Raw genomic sequence first — 17,242 nt, forward strand, 5'->3', positions numbered from 1 at the left:
GAAAAGAAGTGAAAGCCCCCCAAAGTGGTTAAGCCTGGCAGTTTATATGCCATTTTTTAAAAAGAGTTTTATTTATTTATGCATGAGACACAGAGAGAGGCAGAGACACAGGCAGAGGGAGAAGCAGGCTCCATGTGGGGTGTCTAATGTGGGACTCGATCCCAGGATCCGGGGATCATGACTTGGGCTGAAGGCAGACGCTCAACCCCTGAGCCACCTGGGTGTCCCATTTATATATCATTTTTTAAAAAGGTGATAAACTTGGAAAATGATAAAGACAAAGGGAAGAGGGCTTGAGCTTCTAGAGGCAGCAGGTGGTGCAAAGGTGAATATACGGGGGGAACGAATGGAGGACAGGGATTGTTTGGGCAGCTTTGCGGTGCACCTTCTAGTCTCTCTCACAGCAGGTCTGTGATGAAGGCACTATCACCACCTCTACTTACCGAGGAAACAGGTCTGTGGGGTTTGAGTCACTCAGCCGGCGACACAGGGTCAGGATATACAAATCGTGGTCATTTGATTCTCAACGTGCTTGATGATTCCCGGTGTACTTCCCGCCATGCGAAAATACGATTTATGATTTTTTTCTTGATTTTGCAAATATCACATGCTCACAGGAAAACTGGGAAACATGGGAGTGTCTAAGACAGCCTAATTGCACTACTTAGGCACAGTCAGTCGAGGTGGTGCAGGGCTCGTGGTTTTGTGTCCTGATTATTTCCCATAAATACTTCTTCGTACCATTAGTGATTATTCACTGGCATCATTTTAAAGGCAAACGTAATAGTCCATCCTGTGACTGTGTCATGTCACCTGTCGTCGGACCGTTAACTTCCTTCTGGTTCTTTCCACCAGTGACAAGTTGGCCATCTTTGGAGGTAATAATCTGTTGCTTGCGTTTCTTACTAAGTCTTCAGGGCAGATTCTTGGGAAGGGAATTCCTGGGCCTACGGGCAAAGACGGAGACTGGACATCATGAGGCCTTAAAATAGACCCCAGGGGACTCGGCCTTTGTAAATAAGGAAGGATCACATTACTTTTTTTTTTTTTTTTTTTTATGATAGTCACAGAGAGAGAGAGGCAGAGACACAGACAGAGGGAGAAGCAGGCTCCATGCACCGGGAGCCTGACGTGGGATTCGATCCCGAGTCTCCAGGATCGCGCCCTGGGCCAAAGGCAGGCGCTAAACCACTGCGCCACCCAGGGATCCCACATTACTTTCTAAGACTCGGTTTAAAACTCAAGATAAACCTGTGAGCATTTTGACCAAGAATGGACGGACCCGCCCAGGTTTATTTGGTGCTACTTTTCTTAACCAGTAGGGGGCAGCACAAACAAATACCAGTGGAGCGCCTCCTTGGCCATTGAATTTGACATTTTTGTAGTTGTGGTTTTTTTTTTTTTTTTTTTTTTGCCAAACTTCCTTTGTTAAAATTAGGAACAACAAAGCCACCAAATTTACAGGCGAGAGCCAGAAAGGAAAATCAAGTTTACTTGGAAGATTTACAGCTTTCAGGAATGTTCCGGAAGACTGATCCAGATGGCAAAAGGTTGGAGGGAAAGGGCTCTCTCCTACCGAGCCTTGCTCCAGAGGCTAGGGGAGCGGGTCAGGGTGAGAGGAGCAGGGGTTGGTCAGTGGGCATTTCGTGCCGGGCAAGAGGTGCCTGAGGGCTGGCAAGCGCGTTTATCTTGCCCAACAGGATGATGGCCAGAGGAAGAAGGAGGCACGTGACGACCAGCCTTTGGAACAGCAGGCACAAGGTCAGTGATGCAAGGAAGGAAGAGTTAATGAATCACAGAGAAATTTGCTGCGTCAAGTTGATGACAAGGGGTGGGTAGGCCCCAGGGAGGAATGTGGCTGCAGTGTACCTGGGGTGCTGGGGTTGTTGAGCTAAGGGTTGTACGCCCCGGACGGCGTCTCCAGGACCCCCGTGCATGCTGTGCGTTTATGCTGAAGTCATACAGAAAAATCCACAGGTTTTCCTGGGGCGAAGAGGTGGGGGTAGATTTATAGCTTTCAGGCGTCTACAACCATGGAAAGATTAGGAACAAGTGATCCAGGTGTATTCCTGCCACCTCTAGGATCAAAGGCACTGTCTCCCCAGAGCCAAACTCCTTCTGCCCGGTTCCGAAGGCACAAATACCCCGCCTGGATGGAGTGGGGGGTCGCCCCACCCCAACACCTGGGTTGCGGTGGAGGGCTCAGCAGGAGGTGAGTACATCAGGTGACGAGAACCGATGCTCAGAGGAAAGCTCCAGGGCACAACGGAGAGCTCAGAGAGCATCCAGGTGACTCTATCAGGGCCATCATTCTGTTTGGAGAAACGTTCTGTTTCTCTTTTCTAAAAGTTCCTCCTCCAGGAGCCTGGTCAGACGTGCCAGCTGCCTACACATGCTGCTCCAAGAGGCTTACTGGCAGAGTAGGAGCTTCATCCTTGAGCCCCGTGATCTCTTTATCATATCCAGATTCTTCTGGAGGGTTGAAAAGGCAGATGGTTTATTATGGCATTGTCCATAGTGGCAGAAATCTGACTGCAATCTGAGGGGCCCATCAATGGTACGAGTGCCGTGATCTATTTTTACCCATGTTTTGCTTCAGACAAACGTGTGGATTATGCACACCAAGCAATTCTCTAGTGCCCTCTGGACACCCACTGGGGGTCCTCCAAGTCAATGGGATGGTGACACTAATTACCCAGTTAGCCCAGACCCCACAGGTTAAGGCCCCAATCCCCACAAGTAGTGGGTTCTCAGGTTACTCACACCTCTGTCTGACCTGGCTACACCTTGGGGGTTCCCATGACACCCTCCTCAGCTTTGATAATTTTCTATAAGGGCTCAAAGAGTTCAGGGAAACGCTTTACTTGCTATTGCCGGTTTATCGTAAACCATATTGTAAAGGATACAAATGAACAGACAGACAGAGAGGTATATGGGGCAAGGGCCGGAGGGATCCTGAATACAGGGGTTTCCATCCCTGTGGACGTTGGGGTGTACCGCCCTCTCAGCGTATGGACACACTTACCGACTCAGATAGTCTCCGAACTCCTCCACGTAGGGTGTTTCTGGAGGTGCCATCACACAGGCACGGTGCATTAACTCATTGGCCCTTGGTGATCCCATTCAATTTCCAGCCCCCCTCCCCTCCCTGGACTCTGGGAGGGCTATGGGAGCAGAGCAGGGTTGGAAATCCAATCGCATGGTTGGATCCTCAGGCCACCAGCCCCCCATCTTGAAATTATCTAGGGGCCCACCAAGGGTGCCCTCAGTAGCATACACTCAGGAATCGTTGAAAAGGGCTCCGTGATGAATAATAAAAATGCTCCTCCCAGCCCATGACTCAGGAAACTCCAAGGGTTTTAGAAGCTTGGTGCCAGGAAGCAGAGAGGAAGACAAAACACATATTTCTTATTCTATCACAAGATCACAGATAGTGAAGTTGTAGAATCAACTGTAGTTCATTCGTTTGGTGAAATATGAGCTTTTAAAGCGAATGTTAGATCCATATGCAGTGACCCAAGAGGTGTTCATGGTGTTGTCTTAAGCGAAAGGTTGGAGTGTAAGTACGTGGGGCAGAGATGGGCAAACATTTTCAGTCAAGGGCCAAATGGCAAGCGTTTCAGGCTCTGTCCCTGCAGGTGCAAAAGCATCTAGAGACACTCTGTAAACAAATAGGCCTGGCTGTGTTTCAATAAAACTTTATTTATAAAAGCAGGCGGTGGGCCACATTAGTCTGCAGGTCATGGTTCTTTGCCCGTAGACTTTTGGAAAAGTTTTGACTTGGTTTAAAGAGGTTTGAGGTGACCACGAGCTCCAGACAAATCAGCAGTGTCTGGAGACCTGGCGCAGTCTGAGATGATGAGAGCGGAGGCGTGAGTGTGTGACACCTGACGGAGGCCGTCCCCATGTGCTTCGTACCCACTGTGCGCATGCAGGGCTCTCTTTTGAGTTTGGGGGTGCTGGGCTGTAAGGCGGTGGGGGCGAACTAGCTGATCACCGAGACAGCACCAGGGAAGGGGAAGGACGTGGGGGTTCGGGCAGGGGGAGCGTGGCTAGCCCGGAGAAGTGAGAAGTGAGCCCAAGCTCCGGGCGCTGCCGGGACCACTGTGACCCATCGTCTCTTGCCAAGCAGAGGACGGTCCGGCCGCCAGGAGTATGGGATGACAGCAGGCTAGACGTCCCTTCTGTGGCCCCCGAACCCGCTGGCCTCCCCAGGACTCGGGACACAGCCACTGCGGGGGTTCGGCGCCTGGGCTTTGGGGTGGACAGACCTGGGCTTGCACGGACCTTGCCACCTCAGAGCCCAGCCACCTTGGGAAAGTTCCTGAACTTCTCGATGCCTCCACTTTTCCTACGTAAAAGGAAGTTCATAATAATAATAGTAATAGTACCGCCTGTTTCGTAGAGTTCCCATGAGAACCAGGTGAGTCCCTACGCTGGATTTTCCAGGGTGCCTGGCTCGGCACATGGGCGACTGTGACCGCTCATGGTTTGTCGTCATGGTCATGACTAGTCGTTACTGTGACAACCGGCCGATTATGCTTTCGGCTTCCCCCTGAAGCTGTGTGCGACAGGCCTGCCCCCCTGACCCTTCCAGCTCTTCAGCTCATGGTCCTCTTTGACCACGTTGAGCTGAGAGTGGCCTGGCTGCACAGCTTTCTCTGGGTCTCCCTTTTCCCAACTATAAGATTTTTGTCGTATCTGTTGTGCCAGGTGAGGCACGGAGGATGCCGGGGTGTGCACCTGGAGAGCACAACGCAGGGTACGGGTGCAAGGTGACACGATGCTCAAAGCCTGGGATCTTTCTGCACGCCCAGGGCTTGCTCTTCTGATCACTTGGGTATCTCCGCCACCGCTGTCCTGGTGCCCATTTGGGCTGCTGATGCTCGGACGTGCTGCCTCGTGTCGCACGTGCGTCGTGTCCCGTGTGTGTGTCACAGCCACAGCTGGGAGCGAGGTCTCAGAGCTGGAATCTGTCCTGGGCCTCGTAAGTGATACCTATTGATAAGAGGGGTTCAGGGGAGTAAGTATGCCCCTTCAGGGACTCAGTGCCCCCCAAGCACCTGAAGAGGCCGACTCCTCTCTCAGGGCTCAGCAGAGGATCAGCACACAGGAGGTGCAAGGTCACCGGGGAGGAAAATCCTTTTGTGCCGCTGTCTGATGAATTGGAGATTTCAAAAATTGTTATTTCCAAAAGCATCTGAGTTACAGCTAAAAGACACGCATGTGCACGCGCACACACACACACAGACACGCTGAGTTTGCACTTGGCCCCTTCGGGCATCTGTTTTCCAAACAGGCAGAGAGCTCACCTGGAACTGACCCAGGGCGCTGAGGGAGGGGAAGCGGGAGGCCCCAGAAGGGTCCAGGTTTCCTGCGGGGAAATCCAGGAACTGAGTGTCCCCACTTCCTTCTGGTCAATTGTTCACGGGAAGGAAGGTGAGGGGCCTTCTGTTCTTTCTCCGGAATCCCGTGATGCCCACTCTCTGAGCAAGCAGGCATAACCACCACCCCGCGGCTCTCCGCACCTTCCCCTCCCTGGGGACTGCGGGGACGGCGGGCGGGGGGGGTGCCCCCTTCTTCATGGCTGCCTTGATGGCAAGGACGGGAAGGTTTAGCTTGTCACTTTTCTAAAGAACTCTTCATCTTCTGACCCCTACCAGGGCTAAGGCCTCGGGCAGTGGTCCAGATGGAACTGGGCTCCCTCTTCCCTCCAATAACTGGAAAAAAAATGATAATACCCTGAGACCTGCCCGTCCCCATAGAGGACTCAGCAAAGGAGGGAGACCAGCACCGTCTCGGACCTCCCGCCCTCTGCATTTCTCCATCCCCCACCCCCGGTTCCCTCCTCACTGATGCTGGGGCGACTTTCAGCTCTCAGGCCACTGAGCCCCCAGGGGCAAGAGGGTATAAGAGAGTATATTTAGTTCTCTCTCACTCTTACGTCCCATATTCCTCTGGGCTAACCGAATCACATCACAGAGCAAGCACACTCACGTGCAATACTAGTAAAGTAGTGAAAAGCACAACTCTTCCCGTCCCGGTTGGGCCTCCTACCAGCTGGGTGGCATTAAGCAAGTCGCTTAACTTCTCTGTGCCTCGGTGTCCTCACTTGTGAAATGGAGATAACGAATAGTACCAATGGGATCGTTGTGGGGGTTACACGATCTGATGCTTGGAAGGAGCTCGGAACGGTGCCTGGTGCGTAGTAAACGCCAGATGATGTTACGAGGAAACTGCCCACGCATCTAGGAGGGCTCTGACCTTGACCTAGTCAGGCTCTGTGTTGCTGGGGCCTGTGCCGGCCCTCACCCTGAGGGGCAACTGCTTTCATCTCCTTCCCCTGGGGGCTCCCTGGGCCCCTCTGATGCGTGTATGGCCCAAGTTGCAAGGGAAAAGAGGATTGTTATTACTTAATCACGGAGAACACTTTTCCGCTCCCTTTATTTCTGCTTCCTCGGTCTGGTCTGAGCCAGAGAACCTTCTGTACCTAAGGGCTCATCACCATGTTCTTCTAAACAAAAGATCAGTCCACTCCTCCCCAGTGTCCCACCACCTGGGACAACAGGGACTATCCCTAAATGTGCCCATCATGCAGCAGTGGTAGTTGTTTAATAACACTTTTGCCTATGGAAGGGGAGGGAAAACTTTTCTTCCAACCTCTTAGGTTCCTACAGGTGGGACTGTGAATTAAGCTGACAAATGACAGTGACAGGAGAAGAGCACACACAATGTTACTCAGTGTTGATATTTTTACATGGCGTGGGCCGCTTCATAGAAAAGAGATGAAAAATCTCCAAGAAGCGGTTTGATTAGGGGGCTTTGGGGCCATTTTAACAAAGGCTGATGATAAATTGCAAAAATGTAATTAGATGAGGGAAAGGGCTTTGGGCTTCTGGGGGTGGCAAAGGGTGGGAGTGGGATTAGGAAATATATATGGCAATGCAAGATAAGGAATATTTATAGTTGAGGGTTCATCTCAGTGTCATCTCAGGTAATAAGGATGTTCTTTCTCCCTGGCACCAGGAGGGCATCTTTCGGAGGGGAAATTCGTGCTCTGCTTTTAGGCAGAAGGGGTACTAGAGTGTGAATGAAGAAGAGGCGCTTCTGCCGGCTGTGGGGAAATTTCCATGAAGAAGGATTCTGAAGCATCTACTGAACCTCCAGAGCGGGGGAGAGCTAGAAGAGGGGAGACAACATGCCTCGGGTCACCTATTAGGGGCTGCTGGGAACCCAGGTCCAGCTCCTGATTTTGAGGATTCCCCCCCCCCCCCAGAGAAAGGGAAGTCGATCAGGAGCGCCTTCCTGTGGTCTGGGAGGCGACAGTGAGGGCCTGGGTAGAGGAAGGGTGTGTGGGGGTGCAGGGAGTGCTGAGGGGGGCAGAGCCACGAGGGGGCGATTACGAGAGAATCTTACAAGTGAACGTGAAGCTTGGCTTGAGATTGCATGTGAATCGGGGGGTAGGTTTACAAAAGAAGATCGACTTTCAGAATTTATTAACACTAGAGGATTTTAGAGCCAGAAGGGCTCCTCCGCCCACACCCTGCACGCACAGACGCACGTTATGCTGATGAAAAGTTGGACCCAACAATGTGCTCTGGCAGCAAATCATGCAAATTCTAGGGCTAGTTGTCAGACCTCTGGACCCTCAAGCCAGAGCCCCAATTTTTCCCCTGTTCCTTCCATTCAAATGAGAGGCCAATGCCAACCCAGGCTTTCAGAACTTGGGACTAAGTACACAGTAGGGCTTTATGCATTCCTGGCCCATCCCGGCCACCAGGACACCAGTTTTAGGAAGACAAACCCTTACATCAGGCTTCCCGACCTCAACACTATTGACATTTTTTTAAAAATATTTTATTAATTTATTTGAGAGAGAGAGAGAGAGCACAAGGCACGAAGGCTGGGGGGCAGAGGGAGAGGGAGAAGCAGACTGCCCGCTGAGCAGGGAGCCCAAAGCAGGCGTTGGATCCCAGGGTCCTGGGATCATGACTGGAGCCAAAGGCCGACACTTGACCACCTGAGCCACCTAGGCGCCCACACTGACATCTCGAGCCTGATATTCCTTGTTGTGGGTGCCTGTCCCGTGGATTGCATGGAGGACCTTGCCATTCGATGCCACTGGCATCTTCACCCCTTCTCCCCACCCCCAGTCGCGAGAATTAAAAATGTTTCTAGACGTTTCTGAATGTTTCTGGCAACAAGGGAGTGAGGGTACAAAACCGATCCTGCTTGAGAACCAGTGCCTTCCATCCACGTGCTTAGGTGAGTTCTAGCCCTGCACGGGCCCAAACCCACAGAATCATAAAAGCTGAAGCCCTTAGATCATTCACTGGGAATGGAATGGTTCATATTTTCCCTAATAATCTTTACAGAGGTGTTTTGTTGATTCATTCCACAAATAAACGTGTTGCTTATGTACTGTGTGCTGGGAGCTGCGGGAATCTTTAGAGAGACTGGGGTGCCTGAGGTGGCTTTAAGGAGTTTTTAGGCAAGATCAGCAATGCTGTGAAAATAAACACTCACCTCTAGGACGGAAAGAGTCGCACAGGGAGTGGGAGGAGGGAGAGAAGCCAGGGAAGGCACGGAAAGTCAAGGAGAACATTCTGCTGCACAAACCGACCTAGAAGGGACGCCCGGGGGGCTCAGGGGTTGAGCATCTGCCTTCAGCCCAGGGCGTGATCCCCGGGTCCTGGGATGGAGTCCCACATGGGGCTCCCCGCATGGAGCCTGCTTCTCCCTCTGCCTGTGTCTCTGCCTCTCTCTGTGTCTCTCATGAATGAATAAATAAAATCTAAAAGAAAAAAAAATCAACCAAAAACTGAGCCCCTGAGAGCTTGGCTTTGAAGTCAGATGCACCTGCACCTGAACTTCAGCTTAGTGTGACTTGGGCAAATTATTTTCTTAACCTCAGTTTCCTTATCTGTAAAATGGAGATAATAACAATACTCCGCTTATGGTTGTTTTGAAGATTCAGTAAGATAATGCATGTAAAGCTCTTAGCACGGAGCTCGGGGCCTGGTAAGCACCCAGGATGGTGCTGTAGAAGCTGCTCTAATCATTGTTCAGCCTATGCTGTTTTATAATTAAGAACAAAGTTGCGCTCTATGTAAAAGCACACCCACCACCACCAAGGAGAGGAGTAAGTCACTGGGGGCAGTTATTTTAGCTTCAGCCACCTGTTGTCCCTTGTTTCTGGCTTCTGGGTCATATGTGTGCTTGGTTAGGAGGTGCCCTAGGGATGTTATTACTAAATCCCTCATGTCCCATATGCACACAAGCAGTGAGATGGTTGAATGTGCTACTTAAGAGAGAGATCTGCTCATAACGGGAATGCGAGCAAAGGTCACTGTTTTAAAAGTTGGAAGTGAGAAAATGCAAAATTCTGCACGTGCATTTGAAGGAAAGTGTTGGAAAAGTGGGGACGATGATACACGTGAGGTGCTTAGAAACAACCTTGACATCGGTAAGCCCTTGGGAAATATCTTCGTGCACCATCAGCACCGTCATCATTATCGTTATACAGAACAAGGAGGGAAATATTATACACGAAAGATTTTTGAGCTTATGTGCGCTGCACTTCCCAGCCAGAGACAAGGAAAAGCAAAGAGCAGATTGGAGGAAATCCCAACTATATGGCTCCAGCCGAGCATCAGCCTTGGAAGACGTGTGGAAATGTAGGAGCTGCCTGGGGATCAGAGAAGGCAAGGGCTTACTTAGCTGGTGTGAGGTGCAAAGTGCTGCTTGGAGGTGTTTATGGCAAGCCATGGCTGTCCCGTGAATTTAACATCCATTTGAATTTGTTCTTCATTGAAATGAATCTTGGGGGGATCCCCGGGTGGCTCAGCAGTTGAGCGTCTGCCTTGGGCTCAGGGCGTGATTCTGGGGTCCCAGGATCGAGTCCCACATCAGGCTCCCTGCATGGAGCCTGCTTCTCCCTCTGCCTGTGTCTCTGCCTCTCTCTCTCTCTCTCTCTGTGTGTGTCTCATGAGTCAATAAATAAAATCTTTAAAAAAAAAAAAAGAAATGAATCTTGGGTGATTGGAGTCTGGACCCCATAGGTCTTGAGATGCTTAGGGAGACCATCTGGGGGAGGAAGTGTCATTCACCTCAACAGACTTTTCAAGTTGATCTATTTTAAGGAAATATGCCCAAGAGAGGGATATATGAGAGCTGCGAAGAGGAACACGAACTTCGAGCATCAACCAGCCCTCCCATCCGGCGGCTATGTGAGTGGGTATTGCAAACGTAAACTCTCAGTCACCTTAGATTTACGAGTTTTGCATCAACCATTCACTTTCGTTGAGCACGAACTGTGTGCCTTCTGTGTTCTCGGTGTATTTCGTGGACTTTCACCGAAACCCTACGAGCAAGGTACCGCTGCGTTCCCATTTAATGGATATGGAAGCCGAGGTACAGTTTGCATAACAGATCCGGGCAGTCTTGCAAGCGAGAGGTGAGCCAGGCAGTCGGGCTCCAAAGCCCATGCCTTTAACTACTGGACTTACAAGCGGCCTTTCCACCCCTGACCTATCTTTACATCTAAAACCTTCCATATTATCATGACGATCCTTATTAGGGAAGCACGGTCATTGACAGTAAGGAAAAAGCCATTTGATTTAGAAGCAAGCCCATCAGTGACCCTCGAGCGGGTGGTTTCTCCAAAGCGCTGGGATGGCAGCCAGACTGCAAAGGCTTGCGGGGTCCAGGGAGGTGAGAAAAGGGAGGCGTCCGTGTCTATATCACTTCCAGGACTTCGGTGGCAAGACAAGAAAGAAATCGAATTACAGCTACCAGGAGCAGCCTGCCGTGGGAAGGCCTGTATTTTCTTCTCCCCAAGGTGATGAGCACACATTATAAAGAAGGAAAAGGTGCTGGTGGAGGGGAAGAGGGAGGAAAGATGTTTCGAATAAACATCTGGAAGGGATGGTGCTTGGGCACAAGAGGAGGGTTTGAAGTCCCGCTGGATTCGGGAGAGATGTTTTGGGCTTTACTTGCTAACGATCCCCTGCTGAATCTGTGGTTTTTGGTTTGTTTGTTCATTTGCTTGTTTTGTTTAAGATTTTATTTATTTATCCATGAGATACACAGAAGAGGCAGAGACACAGGCAGAGGGAGAAGCAGGCTCCATGCGGGGAGCCCAATGCGGAACTCGATCCCGGGACCCCGGGGTCTCGTCCTGAGCTGAAGGCAGACGCTCAACCACTGAGCCACCCATGAGCCCCTAAATCAGTGGGTAAGCGTCCAGTAATCTGGACTCGCCCCGTCCTGAAAGCTCACATCCTCCTGGTGTGGATGGTCCATCATCTAATCATTCCGAGAAGTGGGTAGATGTGCCAGAGCTGCCGCTACGTAGCTGTATATTCTTGGACAAGTGAGCCACTTCTTGTCTCTGAGCCTCAATTTCCCCATTTGTAAAGTGGCAGAGTGGAACTACAGATCCCGGGTCCTCGCACCTGCAGAAATTCATATTTCTAACATGAATAGAAAAATGTCCTGCTGTTTTAGCTTAGAGATTAATTCTCTTATCATGTGATTTCTGTTTGAGCTGGAGAGCAGCCGTGGTCACTTCTCTCGGTGCCGGGAAGAGAAGGAATTTGACCAGGACAGTAAATGGATCTGCGTTATATTTATCAATGTGTATAATGTTCATTAAATGGATTAATTTGGGGACACCTGGGTGGCTCAGCGGTTGAGCTACTGAGGTCCCGGTTGACCCACCAGGGGTCCCGGGATCGAGTCCCACATCGGGCTCCCGGTGCATGGAGCCTGCTTCTCCCTCTGCCTGTGTCTCTGCCTCTCTCTCTCTCTGTATCTCTCATGGATAAATAAATAAAATCTTAAAAATAAATAAATAAAGTGGATTAATTTGTTACCAGGATTCTAAGGGCATCGTCCTAAATACTCTAGAAAAGTATGTCCTTGGGGCACATGGGGGGCTCAGTAGGTTGAGCATTGGACTCTCCATGTCAGCTCTGGTCTTGATCTCATGAGTTCAAGCCCTATGTTGGGCTCCCTGCTGGGTGTGGAGCCCACTTAAAAACAACAATGACTAACAATGTGTGTCCTTTATTAGCCGTATGCACATGCGAGCCTCAAGAACATCATGCCACATGGGTAGCTCGTTGCTCGTTGCTGGAGAGCCTTCTCCGTCATCTGCCCGCACTAGTCCGCACGTCGGTACTGGGATCGCGGATCTCCCTATGAGCCTAGCTGTCAGGAAGGAGGACCAGAGGGTGCGTTTGTGTGACCAGCGTCTGCTGTTAACAGCATTTCATAAGTAGACTTCGCCCTAGGCACGACAGCTAGAACTCAGTAGCTGCACAGAGTACCTACTATGTGTCAGGCGCCAAACAGGAAAATGAGGACTGAAACATTATCAGTTTTGCCGATCAAAGCCTGTAACCACAATAAAAGCACAAAACAGGAAACCAAGACAAGTATCTATCTAGGGTGCAGCCATTCGGAACACAAGGGGTGCAGTGCATCAGCTAGAGGGGCATGTGGGCGTCTGTGTGCACGCGCGTGTGGTCAGTTGGAATAAGAGGCTGAACAGGGTGGAAGGTTCTGCAGCAGGCGCCCGGGGGAGCACCTGCACAATGACGCCTGTCTCTCATTATGCTATTGCTCAAGGACACGTATACCCAGTGCTTCAGCAGCTTAGACAACACACGTACCCTCCCACCTCTATAGCCCCTCTGGGTACACGGTGGCCCTAAGCCAGCCCTTTGAATCGAGGTGCAGGTGATATATATGGTCGCGGTTCTCAAAGTGTGGTCTGGGGACCTTCGGGGTGCCCTCAGAACCTGTGCCGTCACGACAGGCCCCAGGCTCAGAAGGGCCCCACGCTCGGCGTAACGCTCTGCTGTGGCTGCCTTGAGGTTCCTGACAGCTTTCGGACAAGGGGCCCCACATTTTCGGTAGCACTGCAAATTGCACTGCAAATTTCGGTCTTAGTTGCCCAAAACCCTTAGATGTTCGAGAACCCTCTCATGAGGTTCATGGGCGCAAAACTATTCTGATCCTGATACATCGATGACACCGTGCAATGTGTCACCGTGCAACTTGCCTTTTCTTTTCCCATTCTCACTCGAGAACACAGCAGAGTTTTCCAGCAGCTTCGTGACCTGGTTATTACCAAGGACCAGAGGCAGGAGGAGGTATGAGAACGCGATGATTTTCTCTCACGCCGGGCGCTAAGGAGATTGGCAGAAATGAGAGACGATGCTCCTCTTCTCACTGCTTATGGTTTGCTCTTGGATAATAGAGTCAGTTTTCATAAAAACGTTATTCGTGTTAACAAGCAATGGGTAAGTCCCCGTCCGAGCCCGAAGGAGAAGCAGGCGCCCTGGTGTCCAGGGCCGGGAGAAGGTGGCTGTCCCAGCTCAGGACGACGGCGGGTTCACCCTTTCTCTGCCTTTTGTTCTATTTGCACCCTTCACGGGATGGGGCGAAGCCCACCCACACTGGTGAGGAGGATCCCCACTACCGGGTGCACCAACTCAGATGCTGATCTCTTCCAGAACACGCTCACGGACACACCCAGAGACGTGTTACCAGCGGTCCAGGTACCCCTTAGCCCAGCCGGCTTGACACGCAGAATTAACCATCACACCTGTTCATTTGCGTAGGTTGATCTACGTCCAGTAAAAAAAAAATGAGGCCGAGACGCCTTCTGTCCCTCACCCTCCACCTTCTGCAGAAGTTCCCAAAGTGTCATCCGACACACATCACTTGCTTTGCTTTGTTTTTCTCCTTTGTGCATGTCGCAGGCGGGTGGATTCCGCGTCACCTCTCGCCGTCGGAGTGTCCCAACGTGGAATGGCTGCAGGTTCAGGAGGCGGGGAACATCTCTTCCCTTGAAGGGTCCGGGCGGGGAAGCCAGCTGCTGACCTCTGGAGGGGCTGCGGCCCCGTTCTTGGGGGTGCTGGGGAGGGTCTGGCACGAGGCCGAGAGCTGGGTGCAGGGACCTCTGAGGTCCCTTGCACTCCCGGAATGTCAGTTGAGAGGCTCCTTTGCCACCAAGTCCAAACTCACAGGTTGGGGTGATAATGAATTGGTCTGTATCTCAAAAGGAAAGAGAGGGAGAGAGGGAGAGAGAGAGAGACAGAGGGAGAGAGAGGACATGCCGTTAGCGTCAAAGCAGTGGCGCCGTCACTGGAGGCTCCAGTCTTGCTTACGAGACCGGGTACCAGCTGGAGCCCGAGGAGGACTTTCTCCCAGGGCGTGTGCGCCAAGGAGAACGATGGGGAGTGGGGTCGGGCGGAGAGGGAATGGGAATCGCGTGTTCCCATTTAGGACTCTGACTCACTGAGATCGACCTTTTTCCTAAGTTGCTGAGGTCCCCCTTCCCTTTTGTGGGGACTCTTTCCTTCTCTTTCCTTCGCTTTTAGCATCAACGTCCCAACAGGTTCCCTCCCGCCCACTTGTCTTTAGAAAATCCATCTTCTAAACAAATGCTGAGGTGCCTGGCTGTTCACGGGGGAATGCATTACCCTCGGAGAGAAACAAGGAGACTCTGCAAACTACCTTTCCCCGGAGGGACCCATCTCCTAAGCACACACCACAGGGCTGTGCGGGGCTGGGTGAGCTGCCCGGACATCTGGGCCAGGGAACCTTCTCCTGGTATTTCGCAGGCCAAGCCTGTTGTTTCGAAGGGGTGGTTGGTGATGCCCGTCTCCCCCTTCCTCCCTGCCTCTGTCGTTCCTTCTGTATTCCCACTTTCCCGTGACATCTCAGGAGTTGCCTAGGTCCGGGGATTTGGACCTAAATAGGTGGTGGCCGTGGTGGCCGCCGTGAGCCGAGGCGGGGAGCGCATCACAGTGACCTGCTGCGGCAAGGCTGGGGCGCAGCCGCTGAGAAGCGGGGAAGGGGCCTGGGATGCCAGGGAAGGCTGAGCCCTCGCCCTGGCTGGTGGAGGGGACGCGGGGGCTTCTCAGGGGGAGCAGGGCAGCCAGGCGCTCGGGCCCAGGGGGGCAAGCCAGGTGACTGGGCTCACAGCGCCGAGACCCGGTGCGTCCGTGGCCTGCACCCTGACCTGCACGTGGTGCTGCCTCTTCCCAGGTGGCCAGCAGCCCAGGGTGACCCGGCCCAGGTCAGGTGGCAGAGGCCGTGTCCAGGCTTCGCAGAGCACCCCTTAGTTGGAGGGGGGAGCCGGGAAGGCGGGCAGCCGTTTGCAGCCCAGAGAAAAGGAGGGCCCACCGCCCAGAGTGCTGTTGACTCTCTAGTGTCCCCCCCACGCTCCGTGCTCGGGGAGCGCCCGTCCTGCACCTGGATGGCTCAGTGTCCGGGGCACTGAGGGTGGCTCTGTCACTTGCCCTGAGGCTGTGCGTGCAGCTCCTTCCTTCCTCTGAAGACCTTCCGCCCCTGCCAACAAATACCCTGACTCGTCTTTTCTTTCCTCCTGTCCTGCTCCCTCCATCCCAGGCTCCCGGGGGGCATCAGCAGGCCCGAGGCAGGTGTCCTGCTGCGGGGAGTACGGGCCCCGCTGCTAGACCAGCCGGATTGGCAGGACTCGGTCCATCCGGGTCCCTTTACCTGCCCGACTCAGCTGACAGCTTAGTCTTCCAGGACGCGTGGCTCAGGAGGATGCCCCAACCCACCCCCGGAATGCGAAGAAACAATCAGCTATTAATTTCCAAGGAACAGGAACCCCTTCAGCCAGGAAATCTAAATTGAACAGGGATTAAGTCATGCAAGCTCCGGGCCCCGTTTAACTTCCAGCACGATTCTGTGTTCCCGTGTGCGCCCATTGTCCCCCTGGTTAGCAGGAGGGTGTTTCGTTGTAAACGGGGTGCCCTCCTGCTCCCGGCGGCTGGCACGCTGGTGGGTAAGCCTGGGGATGAGGGAGCCTGAAGGTCTGGCTTTGGACCTCATCTCTGTCACCTGCTGTGTGGGCAAGTGTCCTAGGCACTACGCCTCCGTGTCCTCATCAACCAAGTGGGAATAATAATAATACCAGCCTCGTGCAGCCATTTCATGGTAGTATGAGAATTAGATGAGTTGGTACTCGTGAGGTGCCCAGAACTACCTTTCAGGGTGAAAGTCATGACATAAATATATTTAATCATCTGGCTTCAGGCAGTGCTTGCCAAGCTCTTTTCTTTCCTTCGGAATATCTGTCATTGGACGGAGGGAACTGATTTAGGAAAGGAGGCTAAGAGCTGGGATTTGAGGGTTAAACTGGCTCAGTTCAGGTCGTCATTCCACCACTTAATTATGGGTTGTCACCTTGTCTCTCTGCTCTTCAGTTTCCTCATCTGTAAAGGGGGTGTTATAATTGCACCAATTTCTTGGGATGGTCAATGGGGGAGAGGTTGTATCAAGATCCTTACGTAGTGGGACGCCTGCGGGGCTCGGTGGTCAAGTATCTGCTTCTGGCCCAGGGCCTGATCCTGGAGACCTGGGATCCAGTCCCACGTTGGGCTCCCTGCATGGAGCCTGCTTTTCCCTCTGCCTGTGACTCTGCCTCTCTCTCTCTGTGTCTCTCATGAATAAATAAATATTAAAAAAAAAAAAAAAGAGAGAGAGAGAGAGAAGATCTTCATGTAGTGCCTGGCACCTAGTCAGTGCTCAACACATTTGAGCTGCTGTTATCAGGCAGTCCAAAAGAAGTGCCCTATAAATGCACCGATTTCCATTGCCTGAGCTACAGTGATGCCAAAGCTAACATCCTGGCAAGTGTGGCCAGAGCATCAAGCTTGGCTCCTTGCGGCTGGTGGTGTGTTAACAAAAGTGTGGCAGCTTGGCGAGGCGTAGAAGAGCTCAGCCACTGTGCGTTGGAGCCCTGGCTCTCCTGCTTGCAAGACGTGTGACGCTGGGTAAGTTAACATCTACAAACCTCAAGTTGTTTCCTTCCTCCCTCCCTCCCTTCCGTTAATAAATATTTATTGAGTGTCTCCTCAGCAGAGGCACAGTGCTAGGTTCTGGGTGTTCCCCAGATGGACGGGTCAGCGGTGCATCAGCGGTGCATCAGCCTGGAGGGAGGAAATGAGTGCCTGGCTGCTGAGTGCCTCACTGGGGGCCCAGTGTGTCTGCAGCAAATGCGGCCGCTCGTGCTAATTTACCATCAGATGTTTTTAGTTCCCATCTATCTCTGGTCTCATCATCCTTTTTCATGAAGAAGGTGACTGCTTCATGTTCTTTTCTCTGGCCCCGAGGAGGTGCTTAGACAGGGCAGGGGAATGATCGTTCAAGGTTACTTGTTTTGTTCCTGCGGTGGAAAGTTGAAGCAGGGATATAT

The 17,242-nt window shown here is 52.2% G+C and overlaps 1 protein-coding gene and 1 long non-coding RNA gene across 4 annotated transcripts in view; one reads left to right on the top strand and one right to left on the bottom strand.

Moving 5' to 3' along the window:
- PRR5L (proline rich 5 like) overlaps positions 1 to 17,242 on the top strand; it is a 142,375-nt gene that overhangs the window by 40,888 nt on the left and 84,245 nt on the right. The gene's annotated exons all lie outside the window — the stretch shown is intronic.
- Positions 1,458 to 3,313, bottom strand: LOC140612918 (uncharacterized). The gene is made up of 2 exons (XR_012014045.1): positions 3,026 to 3,313; positions 1,458 to 2,472 (listed from the first exon to the last, which is right to left on the bottom strand). It is a non-coding gene; the product is annotated as an uncharacterized lncRNA (long non-coding RNA).

Source organism: Canis lupus, chromosome 21, assembly GCF_048164855.1.
Source record: "Canis lupus baileyi chromosome 21, mCanLup2.hap1, whole genome shotgun sequence".
NCBI lineage: Eukaryota > Metazoa > Chordata > Mammalia > Carnivora > Canidae > Canis > Canis lupus.